This window comes from Rissa tridactyla, chromosome Z, assembly GCF_028500815.1.
Source record: "Rissa tridactyla isolate bRisTri1 chromosome Z, bRisTri1.patW.cur.20221130, whole genome shotgun sequence".
In the NCBI taxonomy this organism is placed as follows: domain Eukaryota; kingdom Metazoa; phylum Chordata; class Aves; order Charadriiformes; family Laridae; genus Rissa; species Rissa tridactyla.
The window spans coordinates 41,092,242-41,110,500 of NC_071497.1; positions in this window are offsets into that span (position 1 = coordinate 41,092,242).

The window sequence follows — 18,259 nt, forward strand, 5'->3', positions numbered from 1 at the left end:
TTCTGGCTGGGCAGAGAAGAACCTAATGAGGTTCAACAAAAGCAAGTGTAGGGTCCTGCACCTGGGAAGGAAGAATGCCAAACACCAGTATAGGTTAGGGGCGGACATGCTGGGAAGCAGCTCTGAGGAGAAGGACCTGGGGGTCCTGGTAGACAGCAAATTATCCATGAGCCAGCAGTGTGCCCTTGTCGCCAAGAAGGCCAATGGCATCCTGGGCTGCATAGGGAAGACTGTGGCCAGTAGGTCGAGGGAGGTCATTCTCCCCCTCTACTCTGCACTGGTGAGGCCACAACTGGAGTACTGTGTCCAGTTTTGGGCTCCCCAGTTCAAGAGGGACAGGGAACTACTGGAGCGAGTCCAGCGTAGGGCAACCAAGATGATTATGGGACTGGAGCACCTCCCTTATGAGGAAAGGCTGAAAGGCACAAGCTAGAACATAGGAAGTTCCGTTCAAATACACGGAAAAACTTCTTTACAGTGAGGGTGACAGAGCACTGGAACAGGCTGCCCAGGGAGGTTGTGGAGTCCCCTTCTCTGGAGATTTTCAAGACCCGCCTGGATGCAGCCCTGAGGGATGTGCTTTAGGCAATCCTGCTCTAGCAGGGGAGTTGGACTAGATGATCTCTAGAGGTCCCTTCGAACTCTGAAGATTCCGTGATTCCGTGATTCACCTATAGAAGTAAACTGTGAGGGAGACCAGGGATAGCGCAAATAGGGGCTGTGCCTTCACTGACCAGGGGTGCACTCTGGCAACACCCAGACAAGAGCAGAGCAGTTCTGGACATAGAAACTGGAGTCAGCCATGAGTTCCATGACTGCCAGATGAGTCCATATTGACAAGACAGGTCCAAGGACAAGCCAGAAAGGTCAGCATCACCAGGTCCAAGGCTGGCCAGAAGCATAACTACATAGCTTAATACCTCAAGCAAGGAGCAAGAGCTACAATCTTGATATAAATGCAGCTCCCAAAGCAGACGGAGGGTCCATGGGTTCTTTTCCTAGATTTTTCTCACACAGGTTTTTTTCTCACTTTAGCTCTTTTTCAAGAAGACTGACACCAGGTTTCACAGCTCATCATATTGATCTTGAGCACAAGCCCTGATAGATGGGCAGAAGAAGTTGCTGGTATTTTTGGTCTACTTGGGCATAAACAATAGAAAATACTCCATTTTTGAATAAAATATGCAAAAAGTCATAGAATCATAGAATGGTTTGGGTTGGAAGGGACTTCAAAGATCATCTAGTTCCAACCCCTCTGTCATGGGCAGGGACACCTCCCAGTAGACCAGGCTGCTCAAAGCTTCCTCCCACCTGGTCTTGAACACTTCCAGGGATGGGGCATCCACAGCTTCCCTGGGGAACCTGTTCCAGTGTCTCACCACCCTCACAGTGAAGAATTTCTTCCTAATATCCAAGCTGAATCTAACCTCTTTCACTTTGAAACCATTACCCCTTGTCCTATCATTATATTCCCTGATAAAGAGTCCCTCACCACCTTTCCTGTAGGCCCCTTCAGGTACTGGACGGCTGCTATAAGGTCTCTCTGGAGCCTTCGCTTCTCCAGGCTCAACAAGCCCAACTCTCTCAGCCTGTCCTCATAGCACAGGTGCTCCAGCCCTCTGATCATCTTCGTGGCTCTCCTCTGGACCTGTTCCAACAGTTCCACATCCTTCTTCTGCTGAGGACTCCAGAGCTGCACGGAGTACTCCAGGCAGGGTCTCACCAGAGTAGAGGGGTAGAATCACCTCCCTTGACCTGCTGGCCATATTTCTTTTGATGCAGCCCAGGATACAGTTGGCTTTCTGGGCTGCAAGCACACATTCCCAGCTCATGTTGAGCTTCTCATCCACAAGCACCCCCAAGTCCTTCTCCTCAATGCTGCTCTCAAGCCATTCTCTGCACAACCTGTATTTGTGCCTGGGATTGCCATGACCCAGGTGCAGGACCTTGCACCTGGCCTGGTTGAACTTCATGAGATTCACACAGGCCTACCTCTCGAGCCTGTCCAGGTCCCTCTAGATGGCATCCCTTCCCTCCAGCGTGTCGACTGCACCACACAGCTTGATGTCATTTGCAAACTGGCTGAGGGTGCACTCAATCCCACTGTCCATGTCACCGACAAAAATGTTAATCAGCACCAGTCCCAGTAGTGACCCCTGAGGAATGCCACTCATCACTGGTCACCGCTTGGGCATTGAGCCATTGACCACTACCCTTTGAGTGCAGCCATCTAGCCAGTTCATTATCCACCAAGTGGTCCACCCATCAAATCCATACCTTTCCAATTTAGATATCAGGATGTCATGCGGGACAGTGTCAAATGCTTTGCATTTTGGCTGTCACCAATAACCTCCTTATTTTCCGTGTGCATTAACAGAGATTCCAGGAGAATCTTCTCCATGATCTTGTCAGGCACAGAGGTGAGACCGACCGGTCTGTAGTTCCTGGGTCTTCTTTTTTTCCCTTTTTGAAAATGGGGATTATGTTTCCCCTTTTCCAGTCTGTGGAAACTTCACCAGACTGCCACAACCTTTCAAGTATAATGCAAAGCAACTTAGCGACTTCATCTGCCCATTCCCTCAGGACCCATGGATAGATTTCATCAGGTCCCAAGTCCTAATCTATTAGGTTTTTGTTAGACTACAAAGCCTCTGGTAAATGCTCTCCAACAGAAATAATCCATAGGTTGTGGGCAATGCCTTTGTTAAACTAACCATAGTCTATAATAGTCTCCTGACTCCCCTGTCATGACTTTCTGTCCTAATCAACCTGCTACAGAACAAAACTCTCTAAGCTTCATTTTCACTTTCACCAATGCATTTATTAGCTGACTATTCATCAGTTTACCAATTTCTAACAAATGGATTAAACTATTGTAACATAAATTCTTCCATTCTTCATATTCTATCCTGGCATATGAAAACCACTTCAAAAACTTTCCACTTCAAAAAAGTTTTTATGTAAAATATTTGAGAGACTGTAAACCTTAGGCCAATCATTGTGCTAAGGAAAGCAATAAAATCTGGAGGTCATCTAGTCTAGTTTATTGTTCAAAGTCAGCAAGCCAGATCAGATTGTTCAAGGTGTCCTCTAGGTAGGTTCTGAAAATCTCAGAGGAAGGGTATTCCATGGGCTCTTTGTGCAACCTTTTCCAAAGTACTTAACGACAAATTGTACCTATTCTCAGTTTTCTCCTATACCTACTTAGAATTTCCCTTTTTACAGCTTGTGACAGATGTCTCTTCTTTTTCTGTGCATCTCCAGAAAGACTCTATCTTCTCCACACCTTTCTTTTATTGAGAATTGACTTTACAGAAGGAGCAGCAGCATCCCACAGATCCCCTTTTAACCTTCTGTTCTTCATGCTAAACAAACTCACCTCAGCTTCTTCTTGTATGTCAGGTGCACAAGCCCCTGACCATATCTTACTGGCCCTCCACTGAACATGCTGAGACAAAGTCTGGACCCAATACTCCAGCTGTGGGCTCATGAGTGTTGAGCAGATGGGAGTAGCCACTACTCCTGACCCACTAGCTACAGTCCTGCCAAGATAACCAAGAGTTTGTTAAAGTCTATTTGTCAAGGTATTTCTGTGCTTGACTGCTAAGAGAAACTACAGCTTATAGTACCGACACAATTCTTTCTGCTAATCTTTATCTTTTTGCTGTTTATCTAGAAATTAAAACACTGAATTCCTCTGCTTTCCAGCCCTCAAACGGGTATAAGCCTTACCTAAAGAGGTACTCATTATGCAAATAGAGAAGGTCAATGACAGTTCATGCTATAAATATTTCAAGATCATTTACGAAGCAAACAACACTTTTTCTTTTAACTAGGATAATGGGCCTCCTTTAGAATTGTAACCGAGGGATTATGTGGTTTCCATTTGATTTATTTGGAAACAGGAAAGACGGAGGATGGACTGGGTGCATCCAAAGGCTCAAATACATAATGCAAAATCTAAAGATGTATTTATTATGACAGAAAAACTTGTATTAGTGCTATTAGTTGTTACAGTAGTTCTCTTTCAAATGCCAAAGGTATTGGTAGAAGAAAGGTAGGATATATTAGCTTAATAAAAAGAAAAGACTTTTTTTCTAATATATACCCACAAAACTTCTAAAAAATCCTGTGTTAGGATTTCTTCTGTATGCAAAACTCAACGTATGATAAAACCTTAAGTAAAATTTAAGCTGTTTGTAATAGATCTGTATGTTGTTTTTTTTCTATTTAGAATTCTACCATCCATCTTTTTCTTAGAAACTTCTCAGAAAATTCTTACCAAAAAAGAACTTCCAGCTATTTGCATTTCTTTCCCAGTCTGATGTTATTGGTCTTTGTTTCTATCTACAAAATAAACTGGAATGTTTTCTGCATGAGTCATTCTGGATAGAACTGTAATGACAGGGAGATATGCAACAGATTATTTTCCTACTAGTGACACCCACCTCAAAAGACTTCTTAGGACTAAGAAGGAAATTTCTAGTTGCAGAAAGAACCCATAGTTCAGATAATTCCATTAGACCAGCTGTCTGAACTCAAGCAAACAAACAAATAAAAGACACTTCTGTTTTGAAGGAGGAGTGTCTGAGATAACTATTATCAAAAGAATAACCACTTAATCTTATTTACACTCTATGTGCATTCTTCATAAAAGTTACTCTTTTCATCTTGATGGGGGATGGATTTATTTTAAAGCTTTTTCACTTCTTGTTTGTAAATGTATTTCTATATTGTAAAAAAACAAAGGAAGTGGAGAGACTAAGGAGAGCAATGAGAGAAGCTATGACAGTGATTTGGGAGAGGTAATACCATCACAGGGGCACAAAGGGATATGTCCCGAGATAGGGAGATGAATATGGAACTTCTAAGTCTTTTCTTCTGCTCTCACAGTGAAAACATAGAAGAAGCCAAGAGAAAGTAAACTACCAGAGAGTGGGTTTGGGATTGTTTTTTTTTTTGGTTTGTTGGTTTTTAGTCAAAATAGTGAACGGTAAAGTATCCAAATGATGAAATAGAAGCGACAGAAATCTTGGTCAAAGCCTAATCCTAACACATTTTACTGTCAAAGCCTAATCCTAACACATTTTACTAAGTGAGATGCTGCAAAATATCATATTGAATCCAAATTCATACATGACCATATATGGAACATAGGACACTGAGAATCAATGAACCAACATCTTCTGGCATTATCAATACTATATTTCTGCAAAGTGAGCAGTTGAAAATTGGTTCATAAAGCAAGAAAAATTTTGACTCACTGACATCATGGACTCTGGCTCTGTGTTTTGCTTCGTAATCACCTTGAGAGAGTGATTATGTATCTTCTGGAGCCTGACAAAATGCATAAAGGAAATCATTCCATTGACTTCAGTGAATCTTTTACTATAACCTCAATGTTCTTTTCAAGGAAGTCCTATTGATATTTTCCTTCCTATATAATACATTATGGTAAACTTAGAACCAAAATAAAACAGTAAATAAAGTAAGACACTGATCAATAATACAGAAAAACAGAATCTGCAGCATCCCTAACAAAAGTTAGTATGAAGACTAATCTTAGCATTAATCTGGGTAATAGCAAACCCAGGACTGATCTGGCAATTTTAGCAACAAGGATTCTGTGTTCAACAATTTCTGCAGAAGTTGTCCCACACTGCAGAAAGCACCTCCTCATTCCTTTGCCAGAAAAAGAAAGCAAGGATGCATGTGATCCTGTGGTCAACTGCTTAGGCCTCTTCAATCTGACAGTGGGGATAATAGGTTGCGGTCCCTTTAACAAGGATTTCTGCGGTGGTGACTCCAGAGCAGTTGGACAAGGAGTGGTTCAGCCCTTTCAAGTCACAAAAAAACCCAACTATGTATAAGTCTCGGAAACTTCAGAATTTGGATACATCAAGGTTTAAGAACACTGATTTCAACACAGGTACATAAATTCTGTTCTAGTTACACTTTAGGTCCCTCTATGCTTCTTGGTTTTCCCATGACTGACAAAGTCAAATCCAGATGGTCCTACTGAGGCTTTGTCAAGTTGAGGATGTAAAATACTCATAGCTTATGAACATATATCAGACTCTCTGACTACTGTTGAAATTCTGTCTTTCAACAAGATAAAGGAATAGGCTTGAAAGGTATGAATGAAATAAGAAAGGTATGAAAGCTAAGAATGAAAGCAATTTTTTTCAAAATATTTGATAAAACATGTCTCCATTGCTCTGTTTTGAGCTATAATTAATAAGTATACAATTTTCAAGGGACACACTCAACCAACTACTACTGCAGCTGCATTTTAAACAGCAGAGTAGTTTCTTTCTGTGGGGAAAAATGGTCAGTATTTGGTATTTCTGCCATGTTTGTTTTCATTATATGGTAGAAATTGTAAGAAATTACAATCTAGCTGTCTGTGTCTTGTCTCCAGAAATGTAAGCAAGTTTAGGTTTCAATGTGTAAGGGGAATCTTACAGCTAAGTCTCCTTTTTAATGGGAATTATATTAAAATATATAAGTAACCTTGAATGCTTCTAAGTGCTTTGAGAGATCTTTTTTAAGTCCTTAGAAATCTCTCAATTCATCCTACGGACTCCCAAGCCACCTTCTTGTCACCAATACCCTCTTTATGTCTTTAGATCCAACCGCAAAATCAACTAAATGCAACTCTTCTGTTAACAATTATAGTGCTGTCCAAGAATAACAATTGCCATTTCTTTCCTTGCCTGCCTTTCAGGTTCACTTCAGTGTATGTTCATTGCTTACTCATGCTTCACATTGACAGTTCTTAGTAGATTTCATGGATTTGCCAATTGCTTCAGGGTAGTAAACCATGTTGAGTCAATCCAACAAAACCTATTGAGAACACTAAAGCTTTGTCCTGCAATCTTGCAGTTTTGTCCTGCGGTTTCTTAAATTGGAAAAGAAATTTTAGGGGGAGGAGGGCTAAACCAACACATGTCCTGTAACACTTCTCAAATGTGAAGCAATTTAAAAATTCACCTTTTACATCAGCCAATGGGTGTACTCAACTCTTTCATAATAAATGCTTAAGCACATGCAATGGAACTAATCTGCATTTTGCAATCCTTCAGTTCACAGTGTAAGCACTGGTGGACTGTAATGAGCTGCTACTTGTTAGGAGTAGCTATGCAGTTGGTAATCATGTAGTCTATGGCTACATAAACTGGTGCAGCCAGTCTGGTGTATGAATATGCTCTGTATGTAGCAAAACTGGCTCTCCTCTACTTTACTGAGCTGAAAGAAGGAGAATTGCAAGTCATACTCATTACTTTCTAGCCAATATATTAATTAATATCATTTGGTAATTTTTAAATTGTCCTATGGGCATTTTAATATGTTGTTCTGCCATACGTTTCCCCTTATAAAAACAGTGAAAGACCTTTCTAATTTAGTTCAGCAATGAAAACTGTAAACAGTGGAAATCCTTTAGATAACAACTAAGCATCATTGATTGTTATTGTAGTAAGCACCGACTAATTTACACCAAGACTGTGATCTTTTACAGCGTGATAGAACTCTTCTAACATCTGTCTTCTGACTAGAGGCACTTTCTTGTCTGGGTCACTAACATTTAGCTGACCACAATCTCCAGCTGTTCCCACACACCTACAATACAAAGAAAAAAAAAGAAAAAAAAAGGCTTTGACAATAAATCTGATCAGAAAAATAGAAAAGGACAGTGTGAAGAGAACATGAAGAAATACTGCTACTCCTTTAAAGGTTCAGGTGTTCTACCCAGAAATAAAATACAAAATCTGCTGAGACACCTACAGAGTCTGTAAGACAGAGGAAAAATACATAGCAACTTTTCATGACTTAAATGCTTCCACTAGAAGACCATCATTTTCCTGGGGGAAGAGTACTCATAAACTCACCATATTCCTTTGCCATACTTCTGTGTTTAGACAAGACCAGCACAATGCTAGCAGTAACTCTCACTCTTTCAAATACTGTCCTATAAAAAAAAAAAAAATTCTCACATGACCTTCAGACTTTTATATCTAAATGAATGTAGAATCCTCAGAGCTTTCAGTATAGGTAAAGCTTTTCATTGAACATCTTCTCTAGACAGATCTGCATCCCAGTGCTTCTGCACCTCTTGGAGACAAAACTATTATAAAATAATTTTAAAAATTCAGGATATCAGTGGGCTAACGAATGAATAAAACATATTTCAAATACCTTTAATGACATCACAGAACAATCCTGCCTGAAGAAACCTTAAAGAAGCAGTAAGAATATTTTATTTCCCCACTGCTAGATGCATTTGCAGACAAACAAGTTATCCTGCAGAGATAAGTGGCTAAACAAGCAGGTCTATAATTCATGCATCAGACAATCACTAGCCTCCATGAAGAGATGTCGCTGTTTATAATGGAAAATTAGTGCCCATCCTGTGTAGCTTTCCCACACCCCTACCCCCACAAAAAAGCAGCAAATCACAAACTAAACAAGAAAATGTTAATGACCTCCTCTATCCATGACCATTAGTTTCCATCTTCACCACACCTGAAAAAATGCAAAGAAGTGTGATCCCATTTGCTCTTCCCAGGAGTGAGCAAGCCCATCAAAATTCAAATTCCTTTGGAGAACTGGAAGTGGAGCTTCCTGAACAAAATATCATAGCCCTTATTTTCAACAAAGTCAATGTACAGAATGGGCAAATGTTAAAGAGTTTGTAAATTAAATATCAGTACTGTGTTCCGACCCTAACCCTATGGATCTTTTGAAAATTCTACGGCTGAAGAAATTTTCTTTTTCTTAATCATTTCCCCTTCCCACCTTTAACTTTTCTTTTTAGATGCTTCAAAGAGAGAGAGAGAAAATTTTCTTCACTGTCACGTGCAGTGGAATATCTAGAGATTCAAAGATCATTTTACTTCAATTTTCTCTTCTATAATTTCTAGCTCTCTGCAGGGCCCGATACTCTGTATGTGAACAAGGGACTTCTGGAGCCAGCTTCTCTTCAGAAAAGAAAAATTCATATAATCTATCCCCTCTGCTAGGAAGCCGTTAGAAGTATCAGAGGGCACTTTGGCCCCAGCTGTCTTTATAGAAAAGGTTTTTACCCACACTTACTGTTCTGAACATTGACATAGCTACATGAAATCTTAAAAGTCATTATCTTTATTTTAGATCATCATATCTTAACTTAATTTATTTGATGATAAATGAGGTATGTGTTGAGAGTAATTATTCTACAAAAATCACTTTTCCCCAATTAAGACTGCAAGCAGGATATTAGAACTATAAATGAGGAGTAAATATGAAAGTGATAGCCTGCTTTGATTGAGTTGTTTACTGTAGGATTCCGAAGGCATTTATTTCAAGAATGTCTGCATATTAGTTAATAACTGAACATTCACATGGTCACATGCTCCAGAGAATGGAAAAAAAAAATATTTCAGTCTAGTGGAGATTTTGTGAATCTATTCAGGTTTAACTTCATGTTTATAGGGTAAGAGTTCTTTAGCCTATTACAATTTAGCCTTATCCCAAAAAGTGAAGGGCTGTGCTCTCTTTCCAGATAAACACTGCCATGTAAGTAAGTAAACATAGGATTTCATTTTCCAGGCTACAAAAGCACTGGATTATCTCTGTAAGAATTTCTATCATCAAGAGTCGGGCTCACAACAACTAGCAAGACAGCTAAAGACTCAGAATAAGCTCAGAGTAAGGTAATGATTATGAGGCTGCTCTTGGAGACAAAAGCCTTTTCTTTTTTTTTCTGTTTTTTTTTTAAATACCTGATGAAGTAATTTAAATATTCATCTACCACATTTTCACTCCTTACCCTTGAAAATATTTTGTTATTATAAGCATCCAGCTCTGCAGCAGACCAGGAGAGTCTGTCTGAGCAGAGACGCTTGGTAATAGCTAGCTCCATCCCAATGAGAAGGAAACAGCATGACTTTCACACAAAACTATTAACTAGTAACACTGGAAGAGGCAAAATTGAACCAGAGCATTCAGAGAGGGCCTTGTGTTTATGCTTACCTACAGTAAAAAGAGGCTGAAAGCAGGAAGCCAGTGTCCCACTGGAGCTACAGCTGAGTCCTGGGCTGCTGACACATGCAGGAGCATGAACAAGGAAGGCTGGGTTAAGGGCCCTCTGCCAGATGCTGCAAATTCTTCAAGAAATTAGTTTCTCAATGAAGCACAGCAATGAAAAGAGCAGAAAACCATGCAGTCAGGGACTAGAACAAACACTTTGGGTTTTAACACCATAGCTTCTTACATCCATCTTTTTAATATTTGAATACCCAAAGATATTAAAAGGAAACACTTTCAAAATTAATGAGATCAGATGTTTTGATATGCAAAATAGTATTAATAAGTGGAATTATTCTCTTTGCAACAGGATATTAGGTAAGTAATTAGAGTTTTGGCAATAATAAAAAGGAAGAATGACCTCCACACTTACCCTAAGTAGGATAAATAAATGTCTACTGTTTGTAAACACGTACTTGCCACTGTATAAATAAGGAAATGAAATTGAATAATTAATAATAAAAGAAATAGCCCTTTGGAACATAAACAAATAATCAACCTGGCTTTTAAAAATATTCATTAATGCAATATTAGTCAATTAACTTCATAACAGGAGTCTACACACACCTTTGAGAAGATGCCTGTGTCAGATTTCTTTAGCATTAGTAAAGGAAAGGTTTCAATACTTCAATACAAAAGTAAAATTCTTCTTGAAAGAAAGGAAATTATTTGTTCAAATTCACTACTCTCATTGCACTTACTTCTGGCTCCCCAATCATCTCTGTGAAAGTTGATTCTTGTGGACATAAAAGCATGTGGGATCTAGTAATCTCAGAGATATAAGTATGTGCTGTATGGTCTAAGAAAAACATTATGGTTTAACAAAATTGAACTCAGAGAAATTCCGTGCCTGGATTTCTTTCCTGCAAACCAATTTTATTCATATCTCTGCCAGACATGTGTAAGGCTTGTAAGTGTGTATACTCCAACTCTGCTACAGTGGAGTTGTTTGTATACTGTATTATGCAGGTATTTGAAGTGATCATCTGACGTTCTTTACATTACAGCAAGATCTGAAAAGATCCTTCTTTTCCAAGATTTAAAAAACAAAAAATAAAAAATTAAAAGGCATATCCATCTCCTCTGAAAGTGTTTGGTTTTCTCTATCCACTCTGGTCAAATGTCTGTAGTAGAAGGTGACTTGCTCCCCACAATGAATAAATCTTATACTTTATCACTTTCAGATCCTTCCTCCATTTCTCAAAAGAATGACTCAGCATATATTTAACAAAGATGCATGTGCAACAGAGGGATAATTCAGACTTTGCAACTTTGGGTGTTTTATCAAACTTCTGTTGCACGTGCAAATTAAACTGACCAGCATTTATGTGCTCTGAAAGATATTCCAATAGAGACGACACCTTCTGCAAATTATCCAGGCCACAGAGAACAGTCCCTCAGTTTCCTCATTTAAAATCTACAGCCTGTAGATTACTTATCAAAACACTAGATAAAGATATTTATCAATTTATTTATATGTCCTCCACCATCAGAATATTCAAAGCATTGCCAAGTGCCTTGAAACAGACTTTCTCTTCATTGCTTAATACATTGTAGACAAAACCGACCAAACAAACAAACAAACAAAAAAACAGCCAGATTTCTTCATGTTAAAGAGATTTCTCTATTAGTTTCCATTTTCATTTTTTCATTTTTTGTACATGCACAAAAAAAAGAATCTTCAGAGAAAAGTTGGCTGTAGAAACTAATTTTCCCCTGAAAGTAGTGACATCTCATTCTTATCTCTTGCAGAAGTGAGACAACGAACAATACTATTGGAAGTTAAACAATTTTCCAAAATAGTTATACAAGATTACTCATAAATTGAGTACTATATCCAGAGTACAAACTCACATAATGAGACCCAGTTTTATCACTTGCAAAAGAGCTAGGAAAAATAGTAAGCAGAAAGCTTAGCTTTATTGCAATAGATTCCCAGAGATACCATATAGCTGCTATTATAAAATTAGCTGTTTCGTGAAAGATCAGCCTGAGCTTTGCAGTACACTTCTCAACTCAGTATATTTAGTTATGAGGTGATTGTTGTTGCCAAAATACATTTGATTCTTGTTCTGTCACTGTTTACACACACATATTTTTCTACTCAATTGTTACTCACATTGTGTTCGGCAGGACTTCACTTACATCTGATGTACATTTTTTTGAATGAAAAATACTCCCCAAAAGTAATTGCATTCCCAGTGAAATCTCTGCTTGGCCATTGACTCAGACGCAGGCCGAGGATGAGCAGGTTGCAGCACTCACACACAGTGGCAGTAATCACAGAATCACAGAATGTTATGGTTTGGAAGGGACCTCTGGAGATCATGTAGTCCAACCCCCCTGCCAGAGCAGGGTCACCTACAGCAGGTTGCACAGGAACATGTCCAGGCGGGTTTTGAGTATCTCCAGAGAAGTAGACTCCACCACCTCTCTGGGCAGCCTGTTCCAGTGCTCTGCCACCCTCGAAGTAAATGGTTTCAAAGTAACGGTTTCATCCTGCCTGCATTCCTGTTCTATGCATCAGCAGAGCGGATTAACTACCTACACACACTGAAGAACCTACACCCATATGCTGTAAATGGCTTAATCTGTCACCATTACAGTCATGATATCAATTCATTCAAAGGATGCTGAATGTCAAGTTTTGTGGTTTTGCTGAGAGAGAAACATGAGCGGAAGAAACCCACAAAGTGGTTACTTCTGCAAATGCAACAGTCTCTCTTCATAAACAGAACTAATTCTTAAAACCAGTATAAATATTTGTCAAAGACATCCAGGGAACTTCAGGTTCCCTAAAAGTACCATAGGACTCCTTTTGCAAAAGTAGAGTCTTAATTTCTTACATTAATATTTACCTCACATGACGTAAGAAAAAAGGCAGAGCAAAAAGGAGGTGTCTTTTACAAATAATGAAGCCTCTGAGTGCTAATTTTTTTTGTTGATATAGTATTCCTTGTTAAGAAAAGTAGTGGCTACTCTCTCCATTAATGTATTTTGTAAACTTTCTCATCAGCTATTAATTTCTGTTACAAGCAGCAACTTTGAGGATTCCAATGAGGAAAATTGTTTCTAAGTACTCAAACTGTCATGTTTATATATATTGTAAACACATGGCAAACTTCTCAATCCAAATGAGAATAGTTTCAAATTGACTGATAGGGCTGAATGACAGTCAGAATTTTTGTTCTGGAGACAGCATTTTTTGCCTTCAAAAATGCTGTTCTATGTTGACCACAGAGTCTTTCAGCCCTCACTACTGCAGGTCCACGTGCCCACAGGGACCCTGGCCTACCAGTCACTAAGCTTTTTTAAAGCCATTGCGAGAAAGAAAATATATTTAAGAAAAAGAAAAAAAAAAAAAAAAACAGGTCAGGAAAAAGGAAAAGTATAGCCCTATCCATAGCATTTCTCATCCTTCTAATATGCAAAAGATGGACTTAAAACAAAAGCTGGTATCATATCAAATCAGTAAGTCAAAACATAGGTTCAAATTAACTAGAAAAAAAATCATTCCTTCTATTCCACCTTACTTCCTGAGTCATTACTAAAAGCAGCCTTAAAATTTCCTTTGAATTTCTAGATGAATAAAAATAAAATTCCCTCTTAGCAGAAATTAGCTGGTATAAGCAATGCACTCATTTTATATTGATTCCCTGCAAAGAGAAAATTTCACCTTTAATAAATGCTTAACACCTTGGTAAACAGCTCTGTTTTGCAGGATGAGGTATAGCTGTTTGAACATCAATTGTATAATGAAATTCATATGCCACTGGAATTAATGGGTAGGGCAGACAATGAGTAAGACTACTTCAGGAAGAAATTATTCTTTTTCTTTAAATGAAGTAGCCTGTTTTACAGTTGTTAGCATATTCGGTCTCACGCTGATGTTAGAAGTCCTGTTTGCAGGGTCCTGTCCCAGTTTTTGTTTGGGTAATGAGGACATCTTCTGGAATATAAGAACATAATATATCAGACACAGGTTTTTTCATCCATTTAAATGTCTTTTCTTTGTCACTTCAAAAGGCCCGGTAGGTCATTCAGGCACCTGGAAGGTTTTTCCTATTCCATTTCATGTCTCTCTCTAATTCTACTCCATCCTTGGTTGGAGGCTCCCAGAGATATATTTCCTGTAAGTTAACTGTAAAATAAATAGTTGTCATAGGTATCAGTACACTATCAATTCAAATTTTCTTTGAAAATAGTCCGTCAGGAAATTCTTCAGTGAACGAGGAGCCTATCCTTCCTTTTAATCTCTCAAGAAATGAAAATACAATAAGCTTCAAAACAGCAGGTGAATGGACTCCTAATCTGTGTTTAATAAATCATCACAGGATGTGACTATAAAATGTCTTAATCTGTTCTGAAGATCTTATCACTTTGTAATGTTCTTCAGAAGTTCTTGGAGAGGTCTGAGCATATTTTAACTTAGGAGCCCATGTATTCATCTTTGTATGACTCATGCTATCAATGCCCCTTTTTCCCAGCTCAAGTGGGAAATTACAACTTGATTTAGTTAAAAAAATGAGAATGCATTTACAGCTGAATAATGTCAAGGTGAAAAACAGGTCCTCCTTAAAATTAATGTGTTGAAATAATTACTGGTGAACTTTGCAAAATTCAAGGATCACTGAAATCATACCCTGATGATAATGAATAAGAGCACAAGAGCAAACAGTATGACACAGTTGGATTGCCTTCATTGTTACTGAGATTCTTTGTTAATTAGAGAACTCACAGGTCTCTAACGATAATTACTTTCTTTATCTTTAGTAATGTAAAGTGGATATCTGACTGATATATTTTGTTGCTTATCATTGGTGAAAAGTACAATCAGACACTCCATGCAGAGTAAAAGTTCTTGGTAGTTAAGTGGGCAGCACAGTTGCTTGACAGAAAGTTGGTTACATGAGAGTTTATGGTGTAAATTCTACTTATCAAGTGATCGAAAAACAGAAAATGCAGCCAGTATTTCTTCTCTCATTTATCTTGAATTACCATATGTCTTTACAGTGGACTTAGCCCTCATCTGGTACAAGGTGGCTCAACTCGGTGAAGCTGAAGAAAGCCCTGCCAATAAACATCTGGCACGATAGGTTCAACTGGCTGCCTGGTCACTAGCAGCATCCTGATCTTATAGTCCTCTAAGTAGTTGTCTCCATGTGGGGACCTTCTTTCTAGCTCTGTACGTCCTGGCACAGAAAGAGTGTTGCCTCCATTCTTTGCCATCTTGCCTATTTTTACCCATCACAGTATTTGAAATCTCCAGAGTACAGTAAGCAAATCTAAACCATTTGTTCAGTTTGCGAGTTGTTTTCATGTGAATAAAACTGATTACACAACAATGGGGTGATGTTTCCTTAGGCCACACTTACTTCACTTTAAGTTATATAGTTTTAAAATACCAGTGGACTTTGTATGATTTTGCAAAAGAATGAGGACCACCACTGTCGGCACAACATCTTCCATGTGTCTTCATCATCATTTGGGATGATAATAGTCTTCATGAAATACAGAGGGAGAATGTGGTTCACAACACTGTTTCAGGCTGGGTGGAAAGCAACAGGAGGGGAGCTAGATAACATAGCAAGTGCATAGCTAATAGATGTGCACCTTTGGCATGTGGTAGGTAACCAGTGTGTTTTCTACTGTCTTCTTCCATCCTTTGTAAAATTTCATTAAATTTGCACATTTGTTTGCATGGGTATCAAAAGAAAACCCTTACTTTGGCACTCTATTTTAATTAGTAATACTATCTTGTATCACTACTAGTCCTTCTGCTGCTTTCTAAAATAATTCATTGTCATCAGTCAGCTTATTCATCCATCATTTAGAAAACAAATATTCTTCCCTTTTTAACAGAGATATCACTAATCTTTCTACTCATATTTTCTACCCAATAAAAAATTAAGTTTTATTTAAATGGTGTCTCTCTGTAACTTTTACTACTATAACAGAAATTAGTTTTAAGGCTGCAGTATTGCAAAATATGTATTTACCACATCACTTTTGCATGTTTGCTCTTTTTCTCCACCAATCTTACGTCAGATTTTTCTTTACCAACTAAAGAATCTTTCGTTGTTTAAAATTCTTCTTTTCTCTAGATGAAAAAATTTGAAAAACACCAAAAACATGTTTCAGGCCCTTTTTAATAACAATTTAGCAAATGTTAATAACCTTGCACATACCACATAAGCCAAGTAACTGAGATAGGATAATTATGGAAATATTACAATTTACTCAAGCTGAAGAAAATACTTATTTTCAGGAAGAGATAAATGTTTAATGTTCTTCCTTCTTTTAAGAGTTATGAGTTCAGCACATGTTGATAAGGCAGAAACCTTATCTCACCTAAATCAAGCGATGAGGCATTGTCTTCTACTCCTGGCTCCTTGTTGGGAGAGCTCTTGTTTGACCTTGACTGCATGTAAGGATGGGAACCTGGGTGTGAGCGAGCCACCTTCTTCTCCCTGGAGTGGAGGAATAAAAAAGAGGGACAGATTACATTTAAATCAGTCCCCAAAATTAGGTGAAGGGGAGGGAACTAGGGCTGCTGGCCACAACCAAGGAACTTGCATGCTCCATTGTTTAGAAACAACCAGTTACAAGCACCAAAATGTCACAGAACTTTTTTATGTCACAGGGGGTTTTATGTGCTGTAAAGAATTACAAGAACTATGGAGGACATATAAGTGTCCTGTATAAAAAAATAAGAATGTTATGTAACTGACAACAGCTTTGTAAGCTTTTATCAGATTCAAGACCCATCTCTAGTAAGAAAGATTCTTGGATTTTTCTTTGTGTCCATTTCAGAAAGACAGAGTCCTGTCACAGACTTTACACAATAATTTAAGACTGAAGCAAAACTGTAAGAGTAACAAATTATGACAGGAAAGGGCAGAGAAAGAAGGGTGATTATATGAGAAATGTGGCTTCAGAGACCTCATTTGCAGCTAGAAGATTTGCATGATGAATGTCAGACTTACAACCATATACAGATGGACAAAACTTATGAACTATAGAAAGCTTCAGGACAAGTTTTCATGCAAGAACAAACCTGATTATTTTTTTTTCCAGTTTTAAGATATGATAATAAGCATCTATCTTGTGGATATTTTGAAATGAAATGACATGAATAAAATTTATACCTAGATTAACATCAATTTGTTTACCACAATTTCAGAGATAATTCTTTATGATAAATGCAACACACAATAGAATACACCAGAATATGAGCAGGAGACCTTACACTGCATTTATCAGACTATGCTCCCAGGAGAAATAAATGATCTTGTGACCGTGGCCACTGTAGTGCACAATTGCTGTATTTGCGTTTCTAAAATTGTTTCAGATCTAATAAAAGTTTTTTTTTCACTAAGGTACAAAACATAATAGGTTAATTTCTAAACACAGCTTAACCTTTGCATTAAGAATGCACCATCCATCTGATATATGATCTTAGTGAATTGCACTGTACAATAATGTTCCACTTAGGCTCTGTAACTGAGATGATTTTTTTTTGCAGGTTCACTTTCCCTTTCCTTTTTCTCTATTTTCTTCATGACTAACTCCTGCAATTGTGTTTTGGCATGGAATAGAGTGAATCAGGTCTTCAGAGGTTGAATACGAATTTAATCCAATACTGCTTTTGCTTGGAGTATATCTGATTTATGGATATCAGCAAAAGAAATATATAAAATAAGTAGGGGTTTTGCATTCACTTGGTAAAAGTATGATATTGCAGTGTTTAAAACCAGTTTGGAAGAAATATGTTTTAAATGTATTAGAATACTAAACAAACCACTGCAAAATGTATGAAAGCCTTAGAAGCACGAGGTTATGGATTTGCTGCTCACAATACTGCAGTGAAGGGGCCGTGAGCCTTTCCATTAAAAATCTGATTTTCAACAGTATACAAGCCTGCTGTAAAAATCACGCTGGACTGAAACTCAGAATAAAAGGCTTCAGCTTGGAAACATGTCATTTAATTGTTTATTTTTTTTTAATAAAAATGTGTTAATTTAATTTCTATTTGCAAATGCAGAACAGAAAGAAGTTCTTAAGGCATTTTGCACAGATAGAAAGCACAAAAAGTAATCCTACGTGCATTTAAATATGGTTGATACTGACAAAGTATAATTTTGAATATTCAAGCTACACATGCAAAAAAATTTTTTGAAAGGAACAAGCCAAA